We start from the raw sequence: 14837 nt of genomic DNA on the forward strand, positions 1-14837 counted from the left end.
CACCTGATACTTCACCATGGTTTATTCTTCTGCCTTACCTTTCTTGATATTCATCCATGTGCTCTTTCTACACTGCAAACAAATGCACTGAATTTCTGCCATTCCCCTTCAATATCCCCTGTTCGTGTCCTATGTACAGTATTGGTAGTTCCACTAATTCCTCCTGTATCTGCTTATCTACAAGTTTCCACTCTCTAAGCCTCCTTTCCCTCCTTCTTCCTGACCTTCTCCCAGATTTATTCGCGTGGATGAAGCCAAATTCTTATTTCCGTATTTCATAAACCGTTTAACCTCCAGGGTTGGTTTTTCCCTCGAACTCTGCGAGGGATCCTACCTCTACCGCTTCAAGGGCAGTGTTAGGGACCTATGCCTACGCGGTATAGGTATAACCAGTTGATCACATAATAAACACTCACAGCTGCTATAAAAGAAACACTATATTACGAAAATACAATTTCACACATTACAGTCCGTCAGCCATACTTGTATTTTTTTCCAAAGATCACCATAACAACAGCCAAACACTCATAGTGTAAACATGACATACTCCCACCTTTTGATACCAATCAAAACGCAATGTTTACAGACGGAGGCGAGAAGGTATTTTAACTCTTCTTCCACTCCTGGTGAAGTTGCGGCTGCCGAGACTTACTGTCTCAGGAACCGTATCACTGGGTAAGGCCATCTCCTCACTCCCACCTTCAACCTCCAATGGATAAAGGTGCCTCGTAGGACGGATGAGTTCTCCTGAGGATGTCTTCACCCGAACTACCCTAATCACTTTATCTTTACCTGGAAATATAGCTGTCACTCTCCCCAGGGGCCGGTCGATTCTTCTCTTGTCATCACTACCAATGATGACCACATCTCCTACCTTCCAATGCCGATCAGGCTCCTTGCCCGATGGACAGCACAGAAGGCTACCCAGATATTCCAGTCGGAATATTCTCCTCAGTTCCTTCCTCAGCTGTTGAAGGTACTGAAATCTTCTTGAGAGACTGACCTGATCTAGTTTGTCTAAATCTGGAGTACCAACCACGGGAATGCCCTGAAGAAACATTGACGGTGTTAGAGGTACCAATTCATCACGACTTTCTGAAATGTAGGTGAGAGGTCTGGAGTTAATTACGGATTCACAATCAGCAATAACAGTCAACCGTTCCTCATATGTCAAGATAGCCTTGCCTAAAACACGCCTTAATAGTTTCTTGACCATTTGCACAATGCGCTTCCAGAATCCACCCCACCAAGGAGCTGAAGGAGGACTAAACTTCCACTCGATTTTAGTAACCGACGTTTCCGCACCTATTTTTTTCCAATCAATGTTGCCGAACAATTTGTTAGCCCCAGCAAAGTTTGTCCCATTGTCGCTATAAATCACACGAGGCCTGCCTCGTCGGGCTATGAAGTGCTTAAGGGCTAGTAAAAAGCCTGTAGTCGACAAAGTCATTACTAGTTCAAAATGGACTACTCTAACAACTGCACATGTAAAAATCACAATCCAAGCCTTGTCTTCGGATTTTAGAAATAGTGGTCCAGCAAGATCGACTCCTACCACTTCAAATACACATGCATCTCTCACACGATCTTCTGGAAGGGCTGGCGTTTCAGGAACTGATTTTTTCATTTCGAATCTTCTACATTGCATACATTCCCTGATGACTTTGCGAATTGTTCTTCTTCCCTTGGTATCCAGTAGTGCTCCCGCAGTATGGCGAGTAGAATCTGAACACCAGCATGAGAAGCTCTCAAATGGTGTTCTCTGATTATCACCTCAGTCAGAGGGTGATTTGATGGCAATAAAACAGGTGTAAGAAATCGTATTCATCCTTTCTGTTGGTGATTTTTGTCTTAACCCTGACGAGGCCCACCTGGTCTTTGAAAAGGCACAATGTTTGTTCGTTGTCCCTTTCAGTAAAGTTCTCTTCTTGAACAATTTTCAACAGTCGTCTCTCCGCCATTGACATTTCCAAACAATCCAATTCAGAAGCAACATTCTGCTCTACGTCCTTTCTCGCATTGTTGATGAACCGCAGCATCCAGGCCACCATTCTGACGATTCTTGAATACTGAGAAAAGAATCTTAAATACCACTGCTTTCCCTGGGAGACAAGCATAGTAGTCGTAACAAGGCCTTTTTTCTTTCTTCATTGACCTCCTCTTCATTAATTTCTACAATGCGCGATGGACAACTGTTCTCTTCCAACTTTAACCAAGCGGGTCCCTCCCACCAACGAGAAGAAATCAGCTGCGAAGTAGAGCAACCTCTCGAAGGTAGGTCTGCTGGGTTGTCTGTGCCTGGTAGATGAAACCAACACTTAGGATTAGATAATAATCTAATTTCTTTCACTCTGTTAGTGACGAACACTCCCCAAGCTTCCTCTCTTCTTATCCAACATAGCACAGAAGAAGAGTCACTCCAATAGTACTCCGGGATGTCCGTCGGATTCAAACTTTCTTTCACAGAAAAAGCGAGAGGTGAGCCTATAGTGCAGGCTAATAACTCCAGTCTCGGTATCGTTATTTTCTTTAAGGGGGCTACCCTTGATTTTGCTGCGACCAGTCGCACTTCAAACTCTTTTCCATTGAAAGATATTAAGAAAATTACGGCTGCATAAGCCACTTGACTGCCATCACAAAACACATGCATCCTCCATGACGATTTGTCCTCACAACTAGAAAATCTTCTAGGCACTTTAATTTCAGCAACAGAGGACAACTCCTTCAACCACTTATTGAATTTGATTTGGGTGTCTTCACTTAACGGACTATCCCAACTTACTTTCTCTCTCCAACTTTCCTGTAGTAAAACCTTAGGTACAATGGAAACCGGACAAGTAAAACCAATTGGGTCAAAAATACTTTGAGTCATTGACAAAACTGTCCTCCTTGTGAGAACATCAGAGTCATTCAACTTCACCATTTTACATGACAAAACATCAGCTACGGGGTCCCACAACAAACCCAAAACAGGTGTCACTTTAGGTACTTCATCCTCCAGAATCAACCTGGTGAACTCCCACCCTCTTAGGTCAAATTTTCCTTGCAACAGTAGCTCCTTCGACTCATCCACAAATTGTTTAAGTTCTTCTTCTGTGTTCACGGAAGTGACGCAGTTGTCCACATACAGAGATGTTCTCAGTTTATCTGCGGTTTCGCGGAAGCACGAATTGTTCTTTAAATGAAGATCCAATACCGCTCCAAGTAGAAACGGACTGCAGTTAACTCCAAAAACAACCCGTTTGTGGCGGTATATTTTAAGAGTTCCCTCAGCAAAATTCTCCCACCACAGGAATTTCAAAAAGTTTCGATTCCTTTCAGCGACTGCGATTTGAAGAAAGGCCTTCTTTATGTCTGAGATCACGCCAATCCTGTTTAAACGGAACAGGTTCAAAATAGATGGAATTACTTCTAATAGATTAGGTCCCTTCTCCAGACAGTCGTTGAGTGAAAGTCTTCCTTTCGATTTACATGAAGCATCAAACACCGGCCTCACTGCTGTAGTCGATTCTTCCTTAAAAACTCCTCGGTGCGGTATAAAGGACCCAGCATCCTGAGAGCTTTCTTGGCTAACTTCTTCAATTATCCCTTCATCTTGACAGTCACGGAGCACCTGCTGGCACGTCTCAAAATTTTCTTCCTTGATTAAGCGGTGTGTTGCAGAAACTAGTCTTTTTAATGCAACATCCTTGTTGTCTGCCAATAGCTGCTGATCTTCTTTCCATGGAATCGCGACTTCATATCGTCCTTCCTCATCTATCTTAACATTTTCTTGGAAATGTTTCAATGTTGCCATTTCACTCTCCTTCTTCGACAACGTCTCGGTCGGATCACAAATTCCTATGCTTTCCAAGTTCCATAGTTCACCCAAAGGAGCCGTTCTCACAAACAGAGAGTTCACCATAGACACTGTGTTAGAGTTCTCAGTTGTCATCCAGAGCTGTCCCATCACTGTCCAACCAAATGTGGTCCTAACAGCAACCAAACCAGACCTCAACTTGATTGTTTCCCCGGTCAATAAACTTCCCACGTTGTCTGCACCAATGAGTAACTCAATCTCCGATGGCTCTGGACTATAATCAGAGAGCCAAATTTTCTTTTCTCTGATCTCATCCATCCAAGGACCCCCTTTTAAACGTGGGATTGTACCACAAATTACCTTTTGTCCCAGCACGTTAATGTTTTGAGAAATTGAATGACATAGGTTGACAATAGCTATCTCATACGTTTGCACCGATTGAAGCACCCCCAAAAAGCTTGTGTTCAATTTTTTCAGTCTTTGATGGAATATACCCCATTTCCACAGCAGTTTTCTCCAATAGATAGGATCTCTGCGAGCCTGTATCCAGCAGTGCCCGTACAGTTCTTTCTTTCCGTTGACGATTTAACCTAACTACAAGAGTTTGTAACAGTACTTCCGAAACATCACTGGTTTGGGTGTTAAGGGTTACAGTTGGGCCACCTGACAACTTTGAACCCCATTCTTGGTTCTTCTCATCACCCTTATAACCCCCTTTATTTACATCTAATTTGGGACACATAATAGCCTCATATTTATCACTGCACACGAGAAATTTTAGTTTCGTAATACAAATAGCAGCCCTATGTCCCACCTTCAGACATGAAAAACAAGCTTTATTCTCTGACAACCTTTTATGTTTATCCCTTAAGTTCAATTCTTGAGCCAGATGTCAACCTTTGCTGTCATGTGATTTATTACAGAAGACACACTCCAAACTATTTCCTTTTCCAGCAAAAAGTACACTAGCAGTAGCTAAACCTTGCTCCTCCCGCTCCCGTTCCTTAATCTTAGCACTCCTCGATTATTAGAGAGTCCAAAACCACTCTCTCTTCACTCTCTACTTCACCCTTCAGAAAACCAAGTAACGCGGTCAGTTTGTCAGCATGTCCATTATCCTGATCCGTTTTAGTCGTTGATGAACTCCTCATCCAGACACGTAATACTTCCTCAGGCAAGCAAGATTCTACTAACGGAAAGAGCATCGAGCCGTACTTATCTCGAGTAACGCCTATTGATTCTAAAGCTCTCAGCTGTGCTTCTAACTTGTCGTATAAGCTAGCAAGCATAGGCTTCTCCCTTGTCTGAGAAACATTTTTTACTACAAGACTTATGAGCTCCCTGACATAGAATTCTGTCAATAAATCTTCTCTTCCAAACCTATCCTTAAGGGATTCTACAGCCTTAGAGTAATTTTCAGCAGTGGCGGTGGGGGTGGGGGTGGGGGGGTGGGGACTGGGTAACTAAATCTCTAACTCGGCTATCAACCTTCGTGGACTGGATTAGGTATTGAAATTTATCTTCATCCTCAATTTCAGAGTCCTCATGGATGCGCCGAAATTGTCCCCAAAATTCCAACCAATTCCTAACCTCCCCATCGAATTTCACGAGTTCTATCTTTGGTAATTTCAATTGCCTTTTGTTTTTATTCTCAGCTGATACAGTTGATCTACCTGACACTACTTCCAACACATTGGCATTATTAGCTTGTAACTACAGGGCATATTTTTGTCTTGCATCATCTAATTTGTCTCTAAAACTGTCTATAGATTCGTACTCACGGTCATACTCGTCGCCTCCTTCTCTTTCCAGCAAGAAATCTAACACTTTTTCGTCCAACGGTGCCAGTTCCTTTCCTAACCTTTCCAATTTATTTATCAAGGATTGCAACGTGTCTTCATGAATGCCGTCTTGTATTTCTTGACTTAAATTTTTCAAGAGCAAATTGTACGTTTTCGTAAAAGTCGCTCTAACCGGCCTCCGAGTTTTCGTTAACTTCTCCATTTCAACACAATCTACAAGTTGTATAAATTAATACGTATCCTGGCAGGGTCGCCACAATATGTTAGGGACCTATGCCTACCCGGTATAGGTATAACCAGTTGATCACATAATAAACACTCACAACTGCTATAAAAGAAACACTATATTACGAAAATACAATTTCACACATTACAGTCCGTCAGCCATACTTTTTTTCCAAAGATCACCATAACAACAGCCAAACACTCATAGTGTAAACATGACAGGCAGTGTCGTGGAGCGTGAGACATTGGGTCGGGGGATGAACTGTGGAGGCGGACCAGTGCCTCGTCCATGCGGTCTCACCTGTTATGCTGAACAGGGTCCTTGTGGGGGATGGGAAGATTGGCCGTGGCTTTCAGTTAGGTACCAATCTGTTAGGCACTGCCCAGGCATTTGCCTGGAGGAGACGTGGAAAACCATGGAAGGCCACTTCGAGGATGGTTAAGGAGGGAATCGAGCCCCCCTCTACTCAGTTGACCTCCCGAGGCTGAGTGTACCCCGTTCCAACCCTCGTACCACTTTTCAAATTTCGTGGCAGAGCCGAGTATCCAACCTGGGCCTCCGGGGCGGCAGCTAATCACACTAACCACTACAGCATAGAGGCGGTGAAGCCAAATCCTGGGGTGGAGGAATCTCAACCTAATTACAGGTGTAGACTGTGAGGTGTACAGACAACGAGGCGAGAGAAAAATGTTTGTGCCGAAGCCCGGGATCGAGCCAGGGATCTTTAGATCTTCAGTCTAACGCTCTCCCAACTAAACTACTTCGGCTGTCATGTTACTATAACCTAATGGCATTTATGTTTCTAGATTAGAAGAACGCTTATTGCTGGTGAGTGACGGGGAGAAGGGTTTCCGCTAGTCAAGTCAGTGACGTAATCGTTGCCATGGCAACTCCGTTATTACCCAGGCGATTTACAGTATGAACCGAAGTGAACGAAGTCCGCTTAGAATAGTTTTGATAAATTCAGTCCTCATAATTAATTTTAGAAAATGCTTAATAGCTAGAGTATTTTCTAACTTACATTTTGGCATACATCTGAAATGACAAGTAATTAACCCTAGTGAACAATTTCATTGTGTCCGCCTCTGTGGTGTAGTGGTTAGTGTGATTTGCTTCCATCCCCGGAGGCCCAGGTTCGATTCCCGCCTCTGCAACGAAATTTGAAACTCGATGTGAGGGTTGGAACCGGGTCCACTCAGCCTCAAGAGGTCAACTGAGTAGAGGGGGGTTCGATTCCCACCTCGAAGTGGTTTTCCGTGGTTTCCCACTTCTCGTACCCAACTTAACGCCACGGCCGCTTCCTTCCCTCTTCCTTGTCTATCCCTTTCAATCATCCCACCCTCCCGCAAGGCCTCTGTTCAGCATAGCAGGCGAGGTGGCCTGGGCGAGGTATTGGTCCTCCTCCCCAGTTACATCTCACGACCCAAAGTCACGCGCTCCACGACACTGCCCTTGAGGCGGTAAAGGTGGGATCCCTCGTTGATTCCGAGAGAAAAACCGACCCTGGAGCGTAAACAGATAAAGAAGAAGAAGGAGAAGAAAAAGAAGTAACAAAAATAGTGTTTTGGAACATTTCTCCCCATAACTACATCTGCACAATTAACTCAGTCAGTGTAATCTTCGTTGTTTGCAGTTGACCTTTTATTAATCTCAACTGGGAGATTCATGAACAAATGATAATGAAATGAATTTTCATAGGGAAAGAGGTCCGTCATTTTCTTCTTCGTAACTTGAAATATCCTTCGTTGACCTCCATATTGGACCTCTAGTGTGACAGGTGACAATTAAAATAATGACTGTTCTGCACTCTTGTTTTGCACAAGGATTACCTCCAAGAAAGACATATCTTCATTCAGAGTTTCCTTAAAAAAATATTTTGAAAGTGGAACAATTCACCACACTTAACCCAGAGGCGTAACGTTCGGGTCTGCAGGGCCTGCAGTGCAGACGGGCCCGGGCCTTCAAGTGGCCCCGCAGACTCCTCGCAAAAGCATAAAAATAATATATATCTAGCCTAATATCACTTCTGCATGGAAATGGTCAGACGGTCAGATCACGACGAAATAGATTGTCTTTACAATTTGCGCGTAGGGGAATTGCCATTCGGTTGCATCCAGCAGCAGTTATTTTGTTGAATGTAACACAGAACCGCCGTAATCAATGAGCTGGCAACCGGGACATAGTGGGCTCGAATCCCACTGTCACATCAGGCAAATGCTGGGGCTGTGCCTTAATTAAGCCCACGCCCACTTCCTTCCAACTCCTATCCCTTTCCTATCCCATCGTCGCCCTGGACTTTTCCAACCCACATCCTTGCATGTGCTATCAAAAGATGTCAGGTTTTACATGTAGGCTCTTTCTCTTTTCTGCCTATGTGGTTTTTCCCTGACCCTTCAATATCACACCTTAACACCATCCAACCAATACAAACTCGCCTGGTAACGTGTCTAACATGGAAACAGGCAGATACTCCTTGTACCATTTCCCACTCTTCCCAGTTATCTCTTTCTATTTAGAACTAATATCATGTCGGAGCCAATGTAGATTGAGTCGATTGCCACGACGGGGGAGCGGGCTACGGGGACCCCCCGTAAAAAAAAAACAAAAAAAACAGATTTCATGCATTCCCAAACTTACCACTGGTGGACTGGTTGTGAACCCCTTGCTTATCTTCAAGTAACAGGCTATGGCCATATTTGTGTGCTCGATCGTGCTCCTTTCCCTTCTTTTTATGCCATTTATATGTTGTAGCTCCTTATTTCCTTTCGTATTTCTGTGCGAGTACATGTTTTGTATCTGGTCGAACGATCTCTGCCATGAAGAACTTTCTGCAAGTGAGTCTTCAGTAAGTATTCATGGTAAAAAGAGGCCTAGTTCTGAGGAACGCAAGTTTCATTATGATGACTCTGACAGAAGAGTTCGGGGCCGATGACCTAGATGTTAGGCCCCATTAAACAACAAGCATCATCATCATCATCATCATCATCACAGAAGAGTTATGCGAAACATCATAAACGACTTCTATTTAGTGCAGAGAACTGTTACCAAAGCACTTAAGCTGCTGACAGCAATTAAAGAGAAAAATATCTTTCTGTGGATGGTGCACACTTCAAGAAATTTGTTGTACTATGTAGAATGCAAGTGATAGAGATGCGTCAGTAACAGGAAAATACTGATTAAGCGTCCAAATATTGTTTATTGGCGAGTCAATTATTCTTACTTTAGATTCTGGATAACTAAGGACCGCGGAATGTAACCCTGTGCATTCGTATTGACCCTTCTTTTCTTGACTTCCAATAGCTCTCCGTCCTTTCATTTGGCTGTTTCCTCCTCTCTTGCGTCCAGGCGTTATTATTATTTCTTCTTCTCTTTGAAATGTTATATCAATCTTCTGAAACTCGCTCTGTCTTGTATTATATCATTTGTTATTCCAACCTACGTCACATAATTTTTAATTCCTTGATCTATTGATTGCCATTCTTGCTCTTGTAAACATGGTTAAACATCGTCTTTCTGATCGTGTCTGAAATCCTTTCATTTTCTTCCTCCTTGTGCAGATCTTTATTCCTCCTATGTCTAAACTCCTCTTCCTCCGTGTTCAGTGGTCCCCAGATTTTCCTCAATATTTTCCTTTTCCTATCGCTTTTATTTCACCGTTTTCGTTAGAGAACATGCATTCTGTGGCATACAGACTCTCTGGTTTGATAACTGTGTTGTAGTGTTTGATTTTGGTTTTGCTTGAGAGGTTTTTTTCTTTCTTTCTTTCTTTCTTTCTTTCTTTCTTTCTTTCTTTCTTTCTTAATCCGCTTACCGTCCATGGTTGGTTTTTCCCTCGGACTCTGCGAGGGATCCCACCTCTACCGCCTCAAGAGCAGTGTCCTGGATCGTGAGACTTTGGGTCGGGGATACAACTGGGGAGAAGGACCAGTACCGCGTCCAGGCGGCCTCACATGCTATGCTGAACAGGGGCCTTGTGGGAGATGGGAAAATTGTAAGACATTTTTCCTTCCGTACCATCCTTTCACCACCCGTTCAGAAGTTGCCCACCTCACGTAATTGTATAATTGTAGCAACTTCTGCCCGCAGCCGTTTCTCCCTTTATCTTCACTGCTTATGCCCCGCGCCTTTAATAACGTCCCCTTCTTTACTATACACTGGGCTGGAGCTCCCTATTCTCGCGTTCCAATCCCCTAACAAAATTAATCCACCCTCTTCGTACTTCCCCCTAATCATATTCATTTCCTCCAAGCACCCTTAAAAATGCATACGCATATATCGAGCTCCTCGGATGATTGTATATATAACCCAAACACACCTTCTTCATCTCTGCTCCTTCCATCATAGACCTAACCCACATCACATCTTACCGGGCGAGTTGGCCGTGCTGTTAGAGGTGCGCGGCTGTGAGTTTGCATTCGGGAGATAGTGGGTTCGAATCCTACTGTCGGCAGCCCTGAAGATGGTTTTCCGTGGTTTCACATTTTCACACCAGGCAAATGCTGGGGCTGTACCATAATTAAGGCCATGACCGCTTAATTCCAACTCCTAGGCCTTTCCTATCCCATCGTCGCCATAAGACCTATCTGTGTCGGTGTGACGTAAAACCACTAGCATCACCTCTTCCATCTCATTATCTATTTCTATAATTAAATCACTTATCTCTTCTGTTACTAATAACGATATACCCCCAGGATTCCTTCCCCTCCTCCCCTGCTACTTCTTCGTTGTATTCCTTACCACGAATCCCTTCCATGTATTTTTTCTTTTTCGAGCAATGTCTCTAGGAGGGCCACTATATCGAAACTCTCCACCATCTTCCTTACTGCCGGGCTGAGTGGCTCAGACGGTTGAGGCTCTGGCCTTCTGACCCCAACTTGGCAGGTTTGATCATGTCTCAGACCGGTGGTATTTAAAGGTGCTCAAATACGTCAGCCTCGTGTCGGTAGATTTACTGGCACTTAAAAGAACTCCTGTGGCACTAAATTTCGGCACCTCGGCGTCTCCGAAAACCGTAAAAGATTAGTTAGTGGGACGTAAAGCAAATACCATTATTTCATCTTACTTCTTCATTACCCAGCTTACTTACTACCCCTTCAATATTTACAAAACCTTTCTTCCACCCTAGTTATCTGCTACCCTGTTTTGTCCCCTTTTTCTCTCCTTTATTTTTATTTCCATCCACTGTATTTGTCGTTTTGCTTCTAGTTCTCCCCATTCCTTCTCTTTCCTCACTCTTCCTTTTTGGACGTCGTATCAAATTATTTTAACCCCCTCCCCTCCTGCCCTTTGCTTTTCTTCCCCCACAGATCCTTTAGACTTAAACTTCTAGCCCTGCTCATTACCTCTCTTCGGCTTCTCTCCTCCCCCACCACCACAGCGCTTGCCGGTGTCGCTCTGCTGCCCCCTCCTCTCGCCGCTCGTTGATTAGCCGCTTTCTCGCCCTCCCGGTCTTCTCTGCCGACTCTTCTTTCACCGCACTGGACTTTACTCCTCCCATTAGCTTCAGTCAATGCACCGTCATCACCAGCCGATCTCTCCTCGTCTCTTCTTTCACCTTCTGCTACCGTTTTCATAACAGTCTGTATAGTAATCGCCATGCAACGCGACGGTTACTGCAACCTTGCATAATGTGTACGTTCGTCAAAGCTCAATGCGAACACCAGTAGCTCCGCAGCGTTCGTTGTGACACATGCAACAGTGCCGTCCAGTCTACTCGTCATAAGTGCTGTGTATATTCTGCTGCAATACCTAATTGAAGACTATAAATATCCCCGTCGATGGTGGCAAGGTGACTTTTACAAAGGTAAAGCTAATTCCAATTTGCTTCTGCATTTGAAATGGCAAGAAATAAGAGGATATCTTAAGAATTTCACTCGTATATCACCGACCGATTTCGAGTATTTATTAAATTTGGTTGAACCGAAAATAAAAACAAGGGACACGAAATTTAGAAAAGCTATATTTGTTCAAGATAAATTGGCACTTACTTTCAGATTTTTAGGCACCGGTGACAGCTTCACCGGCTTGCAATATCTCTTCAGAATATCCAAGCAAGTCATAAGTAATTTTTTTTCTATTTGCTTTACGTCGGACCGACACCGATAGGTCTTATGTCGACGATGGGATAGGAAAGGGCTAGGACTGGGAAGGAAGCGGCCGTGGCCATAATTGAGGCACAGTCCCAGCATTTGTATGGTGTGAAAATGGGAAACCACGGAAAACCATCTTCAGGGCTGCCGACAGTGGGGTTCGAATCCACTATCTCCCGGTAGCATGTACACAGCTGCGCGCTCCTAACCGCACGGCCAACTCGCCCGGTAGTCATACGTAAATTTGTACCACAAGTGTGTCAAGCAATCATCAGCGAATTAAAAGATCACATAGAGGTAAGGTTCATTTAATTTTATTTCATTTCATTAAACTTTTCTTTTTTGTATGAGATGTCATTTATATTGAAATTATTTGGCACTTCACTGAAGGGTCCCATGATAATGTACAATTGCGATATAATACCATTAATTTTAGACAGGATTCCTCAGTCCACTCCATGACCTCTGCGCGTCCTGACTACGAAATGTGCCTGCAACACGTCAACGAACACACTGCGCGCCGCTTTGTGTCCGCCGAATACTGACAACCAGATGGATCACAGCGCGCCTCACTGCGAACGGTTGCAGCAACGAAGCTCAAGGCGTGCTCATTAGAAAAGTATGGTTGCAGCAACCGTTGCGTTGCATGTTGCAGCCTCCTAGTGAGTACCCGCCTTTTTTTTCTGAGTATGCCTTCAGCTTCGTTGCTGCAACCGTTCCCAGTGAGGCGCACTGTGATCCATCCGGTTGTCGGTATTCTGGCGAACACAAAGCGGCGCGCAGTGTTCCTTGACGTGTACGTGTTCCAGGCACATTTCTTAGTCAGGACCATAGAGTTAGTAAATGATTCACTAGAGGTAGCAATGGCGCCACCGTCTATGAGAGAATCACTGTTAGCGAGCGGAGCATGTTGAAATCGCAGCTGTTTGGCCAAAAGCTCACTCCGCTGTACTCATCAATGTAAATCGGGGCCTTTTAAAACTGTTTGGACATACATAAGGTTTAAAATTCTTACATATAAATATTCTCAGATACTACATTATACTTGCGATGCTTCTCTCCAGTAAAAAAGAAAGCCCAAAAAGTATGAACACAGGACTAAATGCGTAATTTAAGAGGACGGTGTTCAGGTGCAGTTAATTAACACAAAATCAATTTACTGTTCATACTAAGACTTCTAACAAGATACGTTTAGAAGGAGGGCTCGTATATTTCGCTATTTTTTGTGTAAATGACCAGAAATTTTACCTATAATTCTGCCCAACGACCGAAAGTGTCCTTTCTCGTTACGAAGCGGATGAGCGAATTTTTAGGCCTACAAACGTTGGCGAGATTTTGGGGTAAAATAGACAAAATATTATCATCGCCGGTTTAGACCCTAGCTTTCTGAGCCCAAGTTGGCAGGTTCGAGCCTGGCTCAGTCCGGTGATACTTGAAGGTGCTCAAAATAAGTCAGCATCCTGTAAATAGATAGATTTAGCGGCACATGAAAGAACTCACGTGGGCAAAAATTCTGACACCTTAGCGTCTCCGAAAACCGTGCAAGTACTTAATGGGACGTAAAACCATTATTATTATTATTATTATTATTATTATTATTATTATTATTATTATTATTATTATTATTATTATTATTATTATTATTATTATTTTCGATGTCTTCTAAACGTGATTGCAAGTGAAAATATGACACTCGGTTGTCGTTGCAGCCTATTATGGAGTTTTTATTCAGCTTTTCCTGAAATGTATGATTTGCTTTAAGATTTTAACTTTTAAAATTATTTCCGGTAATGGAAGGGGAGAGTGGTAAAATTATTTGATTGAAGAGAATACTTACAATATTTTTTACAATTTGATTTACATTACACCGACACAGATAGGCCTTACGGCGATGATGGGATAGGAAAGGACTAGGAGTGGGAAGGAAGCGCCCATGGGCTTAAGGTACAGCCCCAGCATTTGCCTGATGTGAAAATGGGAAACCACGGAAAACCATCTTCAGGGTTGCCGACAGTGGAGTTTGAACCAACTATTTCCCGAAAGCAAGCTTACAGCTGCGTGGCCCTAACCGCACGACCAACTCTTTCGGTCGATAATTCATTATGCTTGTACATAGTCCTATATGACATGTAAAGGAATAATAATATTGACGAAAGTAAAGGACTCGTGTTCACACGGTGTTGCACATCTAGTCTCTAAATTGTAAAAAGTGGTAAGGTGTGAATGGGGACTGCTACACGTATTGTACGAAGGGAAAGCAACAAACTGTATATACAGAAAATATATTCAATAGCTTTTAATAGATCTACTATAAACACACACAAAAGTGAAAAACGGACCACAATTCCAGGCTATCATGCACATCTTTTCTTATTTTCTTTTTTGCACCAATTCGCTTTACGTCGCACCGATACACATAGGTCTTACGATGACTATGGGACAGGAAAGGGCTAGGAGTGTGAACATGGGCGCCCATATGACAGTTTCTAGAGGGGGGCCCAGACCTGGGGGTACGTAGTAATTTTAATATTTTGGAAGATAAATGGCGATTTCTAATCTGCGGTAGAATGACCCACGGTATCCCCTGCCTGTTGGTGGGGGACGGTACTACAGCTTTTAAGTAATACTGACTTTTGGTCATTTTCTTGAAAGGAAAACACATGACTACACTAGAATTTTGCCTTTCCCTGGGAACTAGAGAGGGGCCGTGGCCCCACCTTGCCCCCGGGTATGGGCGCCCTTGAGTGTGAAGGAAATGACTGTGGCCTTAATTAAGGTACAGCCCCAGCATTTGCCTGGTGTAAAATTTGGAAACCATCTCCAGAGCTGCCAACAGTGGGGTTCAAACATACTATCTCCCGAATGCAAGCTGGCTGCACTCGCTCGGTATCATACACTTGATCTCTCTGGGTATTCGCTTG

The 14837-nt window shown here is 43.6% G+C and overlaps 1 non-coding gene across 1 annotated transcript; it reads right to left on the minus strand.

The window, feature by feature from the left end:
- Positions 1-6521: 6521 nt before the first annotated feature.
- Positions 6522-6594, minus strand: TRNAF-GAA (transfer RNA phenylalanine (anticodon GAA)). The gene has a single exon. It is a non-coding gene; the product is annotated as a tRNA-Phe (tRNA).
- Positions 6595-14837: the final 8243 nt, after the last annotated feature.

This window comes from Anabrus simplex, chromosome 2 (assembly GCF_040414725.1).
Source record: "Anabrus simplex isolate iqAnaSimp1 chromosome 2, ASM4041472v1, whole genome shotgun sequence".
NCBI lineage: Eukaryota > Metazoa > Arthropoda > Insecta > Orthoptera > Tettigoniidae > Anabrus > Anabrus simplex.